We start from the raw sequence: 16,378 nt of genomic DNA on the forward strand, positions 1-16,378 counted from the left end.
AATGCCGGAATATTTGTTTCATAATGCCGACTTAATGGTGTTAGTTTAAATAGCTAAACTTTTTGTATAAAACAAATATGTAAGCGTATTATCATGTTCCGAAAAAAAAAAAAAAAAAAGGGAAGTTCACCTTTTCTGGTAGATTTTACATACAGAGTCCCATTTCATAAAAGAACAATTGACATGATAGCAACCAATCAGATCAAAAGTGAGGGCCATAGTGTAGGTCAAGATACATTTCTGCACTTTATGTCGACTTTTCGGCGGGCCGGATGGAACCAGGTCGCGGGCCGAATCTGGCCCGCGGGCCGTATTTTGGGCATCACTGTGTTACACTGAACCGGAACGGATCGCTATCATTCTCTTTCCTTTCTTCTCTCTCTCTCTCTGGAACCCACTTTTATTTTCACCCCCAGCATTGATCACTGACCTAGACTTTTGACTTGCAATGGAACAACTCGATTGTAGTAACCTAAGCTAAGACCAAAACGTTATTGCAAGTGAAAACAAAAAGTCCGATATCGAGTTGTCAGATGTGAACAACACATACCACCGCGGGATCATAGTGACCTTAAGTTACATAATGTCAACACGACGACATAACTTGTGCATAGCTTGTTAAAGTAAGAGCCATACAGAATTAAAATGGAATTAAATCTAATGATGATTTGATGTGATAAATACATATGCATGTAAATTATTAATTAATGACAGATTTCATGGACACACTCAAAGTTAAAATGTTACAATCTCATTTCAAGTGCAAGAGATAAAAAGGTCTATTTCTGATGGCCAATCTTCTTTTTTCAGCTTAGGAGCCATATAAATCTTTATGATGACTGAACTTACTGGAGCAGGTCTTCGCCAGTGATGGCTCCTCATGTCGGCTAAGTTCTACATTTTGTCGCTGATGCGTAGGCTGTATTCTGTGAGAACGAATTTTGTGTATGTGTGTGTGTGCATTCAATTTGGTGACCCCTCTTGGTTGCTGTGTGTTTGATGACGTCCTTCTTTTTCCCGTCTTTGGGGCTTGGTGCTGAACTTCGTTGTTTAACTGCTCGCCTCGGCTCGTCGCTGTGTAAATAATTCAGTCCGTCTGCAAGTACTGCTAGGTGCTGGTTCAGAGAGCCAGAGTGGAAATATCGCTCGGCTAGCAATGTTGGGGCTTGGCCGACAGGCGACGTAATACGGGTTCATGTTAATTAAGGGATAGTATTACTGAGATACGCACGACCCGCACGTGTACTATAAATGATATGAATGTGTGTTGCAATCTCTTGTCACATTATTGACAGATCATTCTTCACTTTGAACAGTCATCGTATTAAATGTTCAGTGGAATCTTTCTGCCCCTCATTCATTCATAACTAATTCAACATTATCCTTTTGTCTTCCTCATGGAACATATGGCCTCAGTAAAATTACGCCCTCTCCAAGGTCTCTTGTTTAGCTGTTAGCAGCAAAGCAGTTTGGTCGGGGGGTCATTGTGAGTCAAAATATTTACACGGAATCCTGACATATACCGCGAACAAATACCAAGAGCGGAGTTGCTATGCTATATTCGTAAATTTTAAAGCGATACCCTCCCCCCCCCCCCCTTTTTTTTTTTTTCAAACTCGCCTTGTCATTGTTTTAACTGCATTCTTACTTCAAGCCACATTTTCCCCACAACTGCCAGCAAACACTTTAACCCATTCGCCGGAAAATGGCTCTTATCGTGAATTGCTCGGTAGCACATAATATCGCCGCTCGTATTTTCTTGTTGCTATAAAAATTCCCCAAATCTCCGATTTATGAACCTAGAAATCTTTTCCTTGCGGCCTGAACCAAGAAAAACCTAGACACCTGTCTTTTTTTTTTTAAGTTTTGTTTCATATTGTCGTTAAATGTTTTGCACCTTAGAGACACACTTTCTATGCAAATCTAAAACGTCGGGTCAATACACACATGCTAAGAGCAGGGTTCCACTTGAGTGGTTAAGAAGACTGCCCACAAAGCCGATGAAAGTTAACTGTCACATTTGATGTCAAGGACACAAGGCTGGAGCGAAAATTTCCGAAACTTAAAATAGTTGACAACTGATTGTTTAACTTATTGGAAACGTAATTACCACAGTCTACGGAATCAAAACCACGAAGATTGACACGCCCGAATGTTCAAAAAGAAATGTAGATTGTACAGCGTTGACTATTTTAAATTGGGATTCATTCCTTCTTTATCAAACAAGAGGTTGCCTAAGTGGCTTCTTATGACGATATGAAACCAATTACGTTGGAGGATCATTTGAGATGATGTCACCCTGATAAAAAGATAAAGGTTTGAAAAAAAAAAAGATTCTCAAAGAAAAAGTTCAAAATAGACTCACAACATATCTCTTCAACATGAGACAGAGAGAGAAGATGACGGTTTGTGAGCGTCTTACAAGATTTGTTTACTTATAGCCTAATAGCGAAAACATTAAAGATAAAACACTGATTTTACCTACTGTTAAAGTAGTTTTAAAAACTTGTTTTAACACAAACCTAAATTTGATAGAATTTATTCAAGCAACAATACAGATTAAGGGCACATTAGTGGTGTGAGTTATAACATTAAAAGCCTATAATGTAATTCTTTGCAAACGAGATAATCAGTTTGGGATTAGCGGCCTCGCAGGCTCTGGCAAGATGTAGCGCTGTGTGCAGCAAACTGCCAAAAGGTCACCGGCTTGACGAAACATTTCCCATGTTTGGGTAGGCCTATATCTGCTAGGCAAGTTTGAATTCAGTTTTCCTTCTGCTAGGTGGGTTGCAAGCCCAGGCTAATGAGACCCTCCCGCCCAACGCTTACTGATTTAGACGACAGTTTCTCACCTTCGCCCCTTCTCCTGATTGTGAAAATAGTTCCGCGAACCCAATATTTGAGCCAGACTTGAAAGATGAAATACACGAGAAACTGCTCCTTACGAAAACTTTTTCTGTGACACTTTAAGACCAATTAATTAATATTTAATGTTTGAAGGACTACTTCATAGTACAACAAATTCCTTTATAAAACATAATATCCGTAGCAACGGATGATGAACCTGCGACAAACAATAACACACGTTTCCAACATGCTTGGAGGTTCCAGTAATACATATCAATTGTTATTTTGGTTTATTTTAATTTGAATTGTATCAATATAAAAGATATACTAACTAGCGTTAAATTACGTATTTACCCTTCGACTTACAACTGTTAGAAATTACTAATAAAAAAATGTTGTTGGTGAATTGCAAAATTGCAGTACAAGTTAAGCAGGGAGTCTACCGAAAACCAGAAAACATGGCAAGGGGTCTACGAGACAAAAAAAGTTTGGGAACCACTGATCTAGTTTAAGCCGGATTGAACGGCGCCTTCGACACGGAGGTCATGGATTGAACACGCTAAGCCAGTGGTCTTGTCAGTTCAGCAACTCTTACAAGCCTTACGGTGTTAGATGACCCCGACCACTTCCGGGGCGCTGCACAGCAGGCGACCTAATTATACTAGTCTTAGTCTTAGAATGGCCAAACAGTATATTTCTAAAGCTGCTGATATATCAAACTTTCGTTCGATAACGCACCGAGACACATGACACATTGCGGCTGTTGCCTTTGTACGGTAGAAATCCAACGTGAAAATATTCAGATGCATATTTACGTCATTTTGCCCTACGCTGTATGGCCTCTCTTACGTCATCGTGACTCAGCTGACTGTCACTATTTCCATTACACTCTTGCTCTTCTTCAAATGTCAGCTTACGCTTCAAATATGTATCCATAATCTAACGGTTAGATGGGCGTGCGAAAAACAATGTAACAAACACGAAATGCTACTGTTAAACGTAATAATTAATCATAACATGTGAGCGATTAATAACAAGACTGATATCTGTGTGTTGTGGAGTCTACGTCTTTGAATGGCGATGTAAAGCAGAGATGCTGAGAGAACGATTGATTCGTTTTGTAAAATAATCTAATACTCATGCGCAAAATATAATTCTACCACAGGACTGTTATTAATCATTATTGTTTTGCCACGCTGCGTCAACAATTGTCATAGAATAATTCGTAATAGACATATTAAACAGTAGTGAGGGACCAGTTGATTATTATTCAAAATATCTGGTCGGATTAAACTAGCTCAGGGGTGGGCAAATTACAATCCGCGGGCCACAAGCGGCCCGAGGAGTCTTTTAAGCGGTCCGCGGACACCTAAAGAAATCAGGTGGGCCACCTATAAATGTAAATATATTTAAAAATAAATAATTCTACATATCTATATGCATTTTAGAAAGTTCTGATTCTTATAAATTATGAGGAAGAGGCTAATGAAACATTGTCTCTACATGTCATTCTAAAAAGTTCAAATTAAACGAAGATTATTCTTATTGGCAATATTTCAAAATATAATTTTACTACATTTTTTTGCACACATCTCCAGCAATGGTTGCTTTTTATCTTACTTATTTTCTGCTACTTTTTTTTCAATTTTGATTCCAATCAACGCATCGCTACACTGTTCAAGATAATAAAGTCTGTGATTTATGAAGGACTTCGTAGCGGGGCCAACTCGAGATCATGCGACACCTCCACCAAACCAATGTTAATTAGTATGTGATTGGACATGTCATCTACTGGTCTTAGAACGCTGTTGTTGGTCTCTTTATTAATTCATCCGAATATATTCACTATACATACATTAATATCAATCACTGTAACAAATAAAGGCCTTAAGTTTCTCTTTGTATGGTAATTTACTTAAAAAGAATGGGCAGTCTTCCCAACCAAGTTTATTTTTAATAAAAGAGTTTAGCTAACCGTGAGCTCCATGAGATTCAGATACACACCCGAAATCCCAGGGACCTTGGATTGTTGTCCAGCTTCCTCCTCCCCCCCCCCCTTCCCCCCACACACAAATAAAGAGAAGGGGCACGTATGGATAAATAGGCCTATTACAACAGAGAGGCTAGGTTCACTACCCGTTGTTCGCACAAATGCTACCAAAACAGACATTTTCACCGGCATGCAACATTGAGGCCATGGGAAGCTGGAGTTACCTCGATGTCATCGAACCAGTTGTCTGCGCCCCTTTTGTCGTGGCGCCTTAAGAAATTTCTTTATAATTACTTCCCCTTATTTCTGACCCATTGCACTCTTGCCAATGTTGACATTATTTGGACACGTCGTGCGTTAATGGACACACGTGACGTGACACCCAGGAAGCCAAGCGCTTAACCACTCAGCCGTCGCGCCCCCTCTTTGCTTATTATTCAATTTTCTTTAAGCTCAATTTTTTTCTTTTTTTTTCCTGTATTTAAAATAAAATTTTAAAAAGCACTTACACATCAAATAGTTGAAAGATCTTAACTGACTTTCAGCTGTGTTTGATAAATAAAGAACTTGTACTTAACGAGCTGCAGCACTTTGAGGACAACAAGAAACATTCTCTAATCTTGTTCTGCCTATTGTCTAGTACAATATTGTAAGAGCAATCAATGTTGTGTCAAAAATGTTGGATAGCGAGCAGCGAGAAATACATACATCAGATAGTCAACTCAAGAGGCTCTTGACTGAAGTAAATTATTAAAAAATGACTTTCAGAGTGTAAAAAAAAAAAGAGGCTGCTGAAGTAGCTGGGCTGTTAATAATTTTTTTTTTTTGCTTTACACAATTGCAGAAGGTTAAAAGACAATTTGATGAGCCTACCACTAATTACAAGAAGAAAAAATTCCAAGATTCGAGAGAAGACTCTCAACATCAACGTATCCAAACGAACTATTGATGTCATTGTTTCTGAAATACGCGACAGATTTCATGGGCATCAAAAATGTCAAAACGTTTTCGTCGTTAAAAGCCCAGTTTCATTTCGATTGAACAAAAGTTATATAAAAATTTGTATGACAAAGAGCAGGTTGGCTTCACTTGGTGAGAAACAGACCAAAGCACTAGCTACTGACATTTCTTCTAAGAAGGCCAGAAAAATGTTATTAGATTAATGTTAGATTTAATTACTGTTAAAATAATGAACGTCGAATCAGATACTAGTTTGTAGCAATGTTTAACAGTTTTACACCTAGAAGTGTTTTAGGAATACTGGGACATAGAAGTCATAAAACATTTCTTTATTCATTTGAAACATTTTTTAAGTCGTTTAATTCTGTTAAGAAATTGTACAAACATGACTTTAAAGACACTATTACTTGCTGGAATCCTAATTGAAACAAACGTAATTGATATAATTAGCCCTACTTATTTTAAAGTACATAGAAGTCAAACTCATAAAGCGCTGGTTGTGAATGTGTATGTGTTTTCGTGTGTGAATGTTGTTCGAATTTTTCATCCATTTTGTTTTTGTAAAGTAGTTACGCTGAGGTTGTCAATTGTAGTCAAACTGAATTTACATTTACATTTGATTGGATCAATAAAATTATCTTATCTTATCTTTTAAAAAAGGGGGCTACACTGCTACTGCATTAAAATGTCTTTTGGTAAATGCACCAATACATTCAATTTTTTGTCACACACTACATTCGTCTTATTGGGGGAGGCGGTGACAACCAAGATATTCTTATACCTGGGCCCACTCGTAGGCTACCTTGCAACGCTACTAAACCTCTTTGTGATCTTCCTCTATTAGGCTATATATCTACCCCCGCTCTTTTATGTACACATTTAACCGAATACTCTTAACTAAAGTTAACATCTCAAATAGCACTTGAATAGACTAGATCATCTAGCTAGACTCTAGTCTAGACTCTGAGTCTAGACAGAAGAGGCGACTCTGGTTTTATTGGCTCCGGGTTCAAGCGGCACGGAGGTCACGGTTCAAGTCCCGCCTGTCTCCATTCCCAGCCATCCTGCGTTACACTGCGTTAGGATGGAAACGATGTTTAGGCAGCCAGTGCTGCGTAATAATCTAGATCTATTGTCATTTCGCTACATTCAAATGGGGTCAAATAAACGATTACAATGAATAAAATCGAATGGATATTGCTTTTTGAATGGCTGCCTGGTCGTGCGGTTTGCGCACTGGACTGTCGTTCGGATTTATCGATGGTCGAGGGTTCAAATCCGCTCCCAATCTCCGTCGTCCTGAGGGAGGTTTGGACTAGGAAGTAAACTATCTTCAACTCTGAAGGAACATCCGAAACATGTAAAACATTTTACAAACAAACATTTTATTTAGAAAACAAACTATCAAGTGAAATAAAGAAATGGTAAAGGGAATGTGTACGAAGGACCAACATTTTGTTGGTGGTGGGGGTGAGCAGCAGATAAGTAGGCCTAAATAAGTGCTACTAAAATTAACAGGCCCAAAATATGAGAGCGTGTATGTGTCGGAGGCCCATTATATATGAAACTGATCTTTCCAAATCAAGTCAAAAGTTTAATGAGTGGGAGAAATTAAAATGCGCAGGTAAAAAAAAAATTGTTCCATTGAGCAAAACAGAGAGAGAGAGAGAGAGGGTCATGCACTTTCAATCTAATAGAGGCTGACGGGTTTTAAAAAAAAGTGTTAGATTGTTCGTTAAAATGAGGTACGTTTATTATAATTTAAAAAAACACAGAAAAGAAGGGGTATTCTGATCATGATAACATGGAATAGGAACATATCAACGTAGTCAGTGTACACTGATATTCATTGCCATACTCATATTACTAATACTAGTAATACTAAACTAATGGTACATCTCTTAGAATCTTAGATCTATTCATCTATCATTTATTATGTTACTTAATTAAAGTACTATCAGTATCATCATCAGATTATCATGTATCATTTTGTCGGGTAATCTATTTTCTTCTTTTTTAAAAAAGTGCCTTACCTTTGCGTATTAAATAATCCAAACTGTTCCAAAAAATCCATGTTATTAAGGTAGGCATATAAAGTATAATGGCTAGAATCGGCTAGATCTAGATCTCTATATCAACAAAAATCCAATATTTTTGAAGTATCCAAAATACGAAGCACGCTAATTTTTTATTTTTTTTAGAAGCACGCTAATTTATAGGCCTACACACACAAAATTAATTGATTGAAACAGCAAAATGAGCCGCTCTATATTAAGTATCTAGATCTAGATTTAGATCTAGGTACACGTTTGCTTTCACTAAAAGTAGATCTAGGTCAAACTTTTTCCCCGTGTCTCCAACAAATCACGTGCATTTTAAGTTATAATTAGATTCTAGATCTAGAATCTAAATATGGCTCCTCATGTCTCGGAAGACAATGAGTCGGGAGGACAGGTGAGTCACTGGCTTTGATTTCGTTTTGAGATGGGGCAGAATTTTGTGTGACTGATTAAGCCTTATATTCTGGAGTGGCAGAGTTTGACACAGTTCGTGCATGTATAGATCTATATATGTGTAGTGGAGTGGATATCTTATCAGGAAACACCGGCCACCCCGATATCCACGTGACCCTTACCCCTAAATGGCACCTTGCCTTGTGTCCGCGCATGACAAGGCAGACCAACATGGTCACTGTTGATTCGACCGGCATCTCCCGTATGTTACTGGACCTACGTCGTCTCCACTCCCTGTTTGTGTCTGGTTCTACACCATGTGTTTATGTATGGCTGCAGGTAATTACATTTTACTTTTTTATGTTATATTGTAATTTTATTTAGTAGTCTACATAGAATATCGCTACCCCCGGATTTCGTCCATGTTGTTGGACTATCGTTATTTTTAGAAAACCAGCATGTAAATGTTTCCATTTGTTAGGGGTTAGGGTACCTTTAGACTTAAGTATACCATACGAATTAGATCCCATATAGAATGTTAACTCAATGAGTGCGGAGCGTCTATCCCATAGACGGTCTGTCCGCCCTAAACGCACGGAACGTATATCCCATAATAGACGTTCTTACCCTACCTTTGTTTCGTTGCATTTTTTAATTTTTTAAATTAAAATTTTTAACTAACAACAGTGGAACTATTTTTACTTTATAAAAGAGTTCTTCATCCTTTGTTTACATAGAAATGAGAAGCTTTCGGCTTTATTTAGACATTTATTTATTACTTTTTTTACAATGTAAAAAAACGTCGCCATGACTACGCTATTCCAAGACACACCCACAATGTTGACTACTGAAGAAACTTTATAATTATTCTAAAATTTATCACAAATAAATAGTAATAATGAAGAATTTGATCTAGATATATAGATAGATTAGATCCAGGTAGGTCTAAATTTAGCGTATTTATATTTTTATATCTAGAATCTATATTATTAGTATTTAGATCTAGATACTAGATCTAAATCTATTATTGTCAGTAGGTCAGGTGTAGTCTGTAGATCGAGATTGACTAGATCTAAAAAGCTTTTATGATACTTTTATCTATAGACTTGGACTCTAGATCTAGTCAATCTAGATATATCTCTAGATCTAAGCCAATCTAAGCTTATGGTAAATAAAAAGAAAGGAAATGGTAGATCTACATCAAATAATCATCCACTTTGGGCATTTTTTCCCCATTTTCTTTTTTTTTTTTTAGTATTCTTTATCTGTAAAAATCTACAACATCATGGCTATGCTTGTCCAAGACACACCCACAATGTTTACTACTGAAGAAGCTTTATTGTTTTATTTATACTTCTATGAATTGTAATAATGAAGATCTTGATCAAGATTTAGCATAGGATGAAGCAGACTTGGACATTATTAGCATTTAGACTTAGATCTAGTATTGCCTTGCTTAGGCCTTAGCCTTAGACTATAGGGCTAGGTCCTGAATGTAGATCAAGGTTGACTAGATCTATGCTTTTATCTTTACACCTTTGTAGATTCCTATAGAACTAAGCCTAAGATAAATGAAAACAACAGAAATGGCAGATCTAAATCCAATATTCATCCACCATGCTAGGCCTTTTCTTGGTATATTTTCTAGCAATTTTTTTTAGTATTGCTTTTTGGTAAAAATCATCACCATCACAATACTGGTTCAAGTTGCACTCCAAAAGGTTTACTACTAAATAAAAGTAAAGTATAAAACTATTCTAAATCCATAATTTATCACAAAGGAACAGTAATAATGATCTATTAGATGTCTATATCTTAGGTAAAATGAATTAGGATTTTTATTGTCCTTCATCTAGTTAGAGATTTAGGCTTTGATCTCTCGCTAGCCTATGTCTTGCACTGGTCTAGTATTAGAATAAAAGATGTTCTAGGCAAATAAAAAGAAGACAAATCTAGATCTATATCCCATTGATTCAAATGTACATAATATTTGAGTGCATTTGGTTGATAGATTTAGTACTGGTATCTATTGTTATTGGTAGTAATGAAAAGCGCAATAATTTTCACTTTTTTTCAGACTAAAAAAAACAGGTAAAAATAATAATATAATCAATGATTCATCATCTTTTATTGACTGTTTTATCAGATTTCTTTTTGAAAATGCTGTAAATAGTCTAAATATGCTGTTTCAACAGTAATACAAAGAACAAAATCTAAATTTAGGTCTCAAAAGTTCTAAAGTTGGCATCCATTTTTTTTTCTGAGTGTCATATTATTTAGATTATAATTTGTATCTTATATTTAAATAGAAAGATGTTTACATTTTCACATTCTCCATTCATTTACCTTTACTTTGATACCAAATATGTTACTATAGCATTATTGGTACTTAAAGACCAACTGAAGAGGTTTTGGGGTCAATCACAGAAACCGTTTTAATACTTGTTTTCTGTAATATAAAGCTTAAAAAAACGTGTATGCAAAATATTTTCTATAACTTTTCAGCCGTTAATGAGATATTAGCATTTTAATGTGGGTTTTAGGGACACTAAAAAGTCTTAGTCTCGTAGCCATTCGAGATGTCTTTCTCCCTCACTACACTGGTCCGTGACGTCATAGTATGGAAACTAGGTCACGCTACTAAATTTAGAGGTAAGCGAATTAATGTTCGCCGGATTAGCCTAGATCCAATCAAGCGTACTAGTATCGAGTTTTAGTCCACCGTACAACGTGGATCAGTCTACTATACCTCTTGTTACAGTCCACGTGTGGTTTTTTATGACTATGACGCAAGCCGGTTTAACTTAGATCCATTCATGCGTACCCAGTATTTGACCACAACACAGTGTGTCTGTCCACCATATCGTGCAGTACACCTGCAATTTTTTTTTATCACCAATTCTTTCAATTACCGGTATTTTTCGTTCTGATAACGATGATAGTAAAATAGATCTATATGCTAGAAACTATGGTTGCAGAAACAGCTCCTTGACTAATGGAATTCACTTATTCAAATGCCCTTGGAATGATAATGTGTAATTGTGTGTAGGGTGGGGAGAAACAAGTCAAAGCTAGATATTTACTTGCACACTAAGTACAAATTCAGCTTCCTTAACTTATATGATTTAAAAATTTAAGAGTAATCCCCATATTGGAAGCAGTTAGCTCAATGAAAAGCTGATAGCAATGAAGAGCTCAATTTGTTTTTCCTAATGCTGTTATAAAGCAGAATTGCTAACTAATAGTTCACTTTTACTTTTTCTTATATTAACATATTTTCAAAGTAATAATAATAATAATCTTTATTGTCCAAACAAAAAACATTATAACTATTAGAATATTATCAGAATACTTTAATTTAAATAAGATAATAAGAGCAGAAACAGCTGAGGTAATATATTTGATCAGTTAGGTTCAAGCTATTAAATATTTCAAGTTCTAATATTAAATTATTTATCTGGCTAAATAACTTTTGGGTGCTAAATTTTCTTTAAAATATCTTTGTAAACAGTGTCTTACTGGAAATATTTACATTTCATTAACTAATTTATAAATATATAAACAAACTATGCATTCCGCATTTATAATAATTTACATTTTTTTTCGTCGTCTGCGTCTGTCTTTAGCAGGCTCGTCAGAGCTTTTCATCTGTTTCTTTCAAAGGCAATTTGCTTTCCTATATGCCAAAGAAACCACTGGTTTGTCTGTATAATGAATTAGATATGACAAAATATATAAGTTGCAACTGGGTTCGTGTGATCAAGAGAAATGCTGCATTCATCCTTAATCTTCGGAATCGAAGATAATGCCTTATAACTTTATGCTTGCATTAAATATAAAGGGCATGTCCCACAAAGTTGAAATTTATCCAAAAGAATATTTTTTCACTTTTGAGTATTTATAAAGAAAATGTAACAAATTTGTTAATTCTAAAAATTTAAGACAACGTTAGCTTAAAACAAAACAACTGAAAATATGATAATAATAATAATAATCTTTATTGTCCTTGTATAAGACTTATTTATTAAAGATTATTGTCATGACCATATAAAACTGACAGGATTTCTTCTAAGCCATTGAGTGTCATAGCATCAGCTTTTAGATTTATAAGTAAAAGATGCTCAACAGTCTTATAAAATAACAGTCCAGCTGGCATAACACACAATCAGGCAGCCATCCACTGTTGGACGCGTCAGATCATCTTTTAGCCAATGTCAGGTTTCTACAATAAAATAAAATATATTTATATATATATATTTAGTAATAGATACATAATAGAAACATAAATGAAAAATTAAGTAATATTAAATGAATATGAACATTAATATCAGCCTAGAGGAATCTAGTGCTACTTTACTAGAATATAAAAAGATTATATACTATAAAGGTCTATAGTAGATCTATCTTAATTCTTATAATTCTTGGAGTCTAATGATGAAAGAGTTTAGTAAGTCTAGATTTTATTAATTTATAAATCTAGATCTATACCTTCCTTAAGAATATGTAAAAATTATATGCTTTCTAAAAACTATTGTTACTATAGACACTATAGTGACTATAAGTGATAATAGTCTTCTAAATCATGTAGTAGGCCCTACTACAAAACAAGAATAGACTTTTATAGACCAACTAAAGATTTAGACTTTTTAGACGGAACCTTCCCCAGGAGTCAGGACATAGATGATAGAATTATAACTATATATATAATATATTAATATTACAGACCACTAGTAAAGTGACCTAGCCCTATACATAGCCTAGGGCGCCTAGGCTAGTCACTATATAAGTCATAAAACTATATTTTTATATTCCTATATTATTGTTTTTTGTATTTATTTTTTTATAGTAATTTATTTATACTAAATTAGATTTACGACTAGAGTCTAGATTTAGATCTAGATTATTCTAGAATCTACGTCTACATCTAAACTAAGACTAGTAAAAAAAAATATATGTAGCTAAAAATCTATTATTAGATATCTAAATCCATATATAGTTACAATCTAGTAATAAGACTAAATTGTCTACGTAAAGTTGGTCTTAATAACAAAAAAACAAGTTCTAGAATCCTCTAGGCAGTCTAGCTAGATCTAGTGTCTTGAGCTCGACATTTTTCCGTGATTTCCATACTATAACGTCACTTCCGCTTTCGGCCATGACAGAGCCATTTCAAATCTCGTTAATTTTTTTACACTTTCAAATGACTTTTTCTAGTATAAATATGTATTTCTTTTAACTCAAATTTTTAGGAACTATATTTGATACCATCTACTATCATAATCAACAGTTATCTCAATTTCGATAAAAACCTCTTCAGTTGGTCTTTAAACAATAAATTTTTGTTTTAGCCATGTTTGGAACATTTTCTTATTTTTTTTTAAAAAGTAGCATTTTTATGAAAAAAAAACACAGCAGTCAAAGAGTTAAATGTCCATCTTGTTAATCTAATTCTACAACCAGTGTGTAGATACTGGCTTTTATGAACCAGTTGTTCTATTTAATTGTTAATGTCTTTTATTTTTTGTAATGTTTCGGGTGTTCCATATCTCTCTTGTGTTTGTATAAGACGAGATGGTTGGTTTACACTATATGATTTTCTTTTCGTTTTTTGTTAAGATTTAGTATTTAGACTTTGATGTTGTGTCTACAACTTGGTCTAACCATTTACTGCTTATTAATTATTTTTAGTTAATGCTCATTATTGTTATTATGTTTTATGTTTGCCTTTGGCAGGTCTTAAATGTATAATAAACAGTTAGGAATCGTCCTACGAGTTCCTTTCATCATTAGAATTTAGTTGTCTTCTGTGCCAAACCCACCACATATGCATCTGTCCTACGTTAGCTTTCTTCTTCTTTCTCTCGACTGATGCGATGCAGCTTCGTTTCTTTTGCACTCGGCGAAGTTCGAGATAACACAATAATCAATAATAAACCAGGTCATTACCATGTTTTGGCATCTCAAATCTCGATTGATCTAAAATATAGCCTAAATATAGCCATAGCAGATCATGTTGTTACTCGTTAAATTTGATAGTAGACCTACAATCATAGATCTATCATCATGACACATGCTGCCATGCATGATGTAGATATTTATCCTTGCATGGTTCGTGATGGGGCTAATAAATTACCGTGGTAGGTGGTGAAAAATGCTCTAGATGTCTACAGACATAATTTGATTAATTTTGATGTGCAATTAAAAATGCAGTTGAGATTCTTATCAAAAGATAAGATAAGATACATAGACTATAGTGTGTACCAATAGTGGTAAAATGAAGTTGCTACCACTTTCTGTTCCCCACCTACCAGACTGCATTTGTTTTGAATAGTTTGAAAAGCAGACTTTAATTTTTGTCTAATTTTGTAATCAAACACTTGAGATAATTGTTCAACTTTAAATTATTTCATGTCAATATGCATTACTTAGGGGGGTGTGGTGGCTGAGTGGTTAAGCGCATGGCTTCCAAACCTGAGGTCCTGGGTTTGAATCTCTGTGAAAACTGGGATTTTGAGCTTCATGATTTTTAGTGCACCCCTACTCTAATGGACATCTGACTTTAGTTGGGGAAAGTAAAGCGGTTGGTTGTTGTGCTGGCCACATGACACCCTGCTTGTTAACCATTGGCCAAAGAAACAGATGATCTTAACATCATCTGCCCTGTAGACTGTATGGTCTGAAAGAGGAACTTTACTTTCTCTTTACTATGCATTACTTACACTTTGAAATTCTCATTTTCTCAAAGTTCAACTCAATAAATAGTTATTGGATTAAATGTTCTGACAGTTGTCACAAAGGGTGGGGACATACACATTTAATTTATAATCATACTGCTTGTTCACAACAAAGGACACATAACTAACAATGACAAAGGAATGTAACTCAAATATAACAAGCATTAATAACATTGAGTCCCACTTATGTTAAAGCATACGTGATTTAAACAAATACTTTCATTCATTAATAATTATTTAGTTTGTGTTCAATTTTATGAATACTGTTAACTTAATAGTGTAAAATCAATCATCTTTCTGCTTAAAAAAATATTATTTACAAATATGATGATGACATCATTAATAGATGAAAATCTTTGTCCTCTGAGCACAACATTTAGTTTAGGAAAAATGAGCTCACAAATATATGTTACAGCTTTCTATTAAATCTAGTTCTTTAGAAACTACATTGGTTTCTCGTCAAGTTTAATTGTCCCTGGGTTCAGCTTTTATATAAAAACACTAAATAACTCGGTCAAGATGAACAGTGGACTTTATTACACTTGATAGCGTATATCATATATTTCATTTTCTTTTGTTGTCTGGATGTTTAAGTTGCAACATGTGAAGTTTGTAAAAATAAATGAATTCTTATGTTTGTATACCATCAAAAAATTTGACATTGTGACTTTAAGCACCACTGAGATGGAGATATCAATTATTTAATTTGGAAACATTTACTTTTTTTTCCTTAGAAATTTTGTTTTTGATAAAATGTTTTTTAATAAGTTTTAGAATTAATTATCTTGTTTTAACTGTAGGGGATTAAACTGTGAACCTTACCAACATTCATGTGTTTAGAAAATTCATAAAAAAAATAGAGAAAAAGATAAATGCAGCTCTTTTTTCTAATATTCTAATATTTCATTGTTTACACAACCATGAATAAGATGGATATCATTTGTATTTACTTTAACTAATAGTCACATTTCAGGGTTTTAAGACATGATCTTGATTATTGAAATGCCATTTCCTTTCATTAGACTTATTCTTTTCTACAGATTGTTGAACCAGTCATTCATTGACAGTTGTTTATAGTAAACAAAGGAACAAAATGAAGGCACAATGTCCAGATGCATGAATTGGAGATTTAGTAACAAAAGAAAAAGAACCTCATATGCTGAACATAAAACTTAATGGTTTTTATATGCTCTGTAAGTTCTTTATTTACAAAACCTCCATACAATAACGTTGTGTTAATCATTAAAAAAAACATCTCCATAACTCACTAACAAAACATCACTGTAATCTAGTAATAAAAGTTTGCTCTAGCCCAATGAGAAAATAGCATTTTTTTAAATATACATATGTTATAAATTTGACTTTTTTTTCTTAGCTAAATCACTTTTTAACTT

At 34.4% G+C, this 16,378-nt stretch overlaps 1 long non-coding RNA gene across 1 annotated transcript; it reads right to left on the bottom strand.

The window, feature by feature from the left end:
* Positions 1 to 12,229: 12,229 nt before the first annotated feature.
* LOC106071878 (uncharacterized) lies at positions 12,230 to 13,577 on the bottom strand. Its single transcript, XR_001218501.2, has 2 exons — positions 13,251 to 13,577; positions 12,230 to 12,472 (listed from the first exon to the last, which is right to left on the bottom strand). It is a non-coding gene; the product is annotated as an uncharacterized LOC106071878 (long non-coding RNA).
* Positions 13,578 to 16,378: the final 2,801 nt, after the last annotated feature.

Source organism: Biomphalaria glabrata, chromosome 13 (genome assembly GCF_947242115.1).
Source record: "Biomphalaria glabrata chromosome 13, xgBioGlab47.1, whole genome shotgun sequence".
NCBI classification, from domain to species: Eukaryota; Metazoa; Mollusca; class Gastropoda; family Planorbidae; genus Biomphalaria; species Biomphalaria glabrata.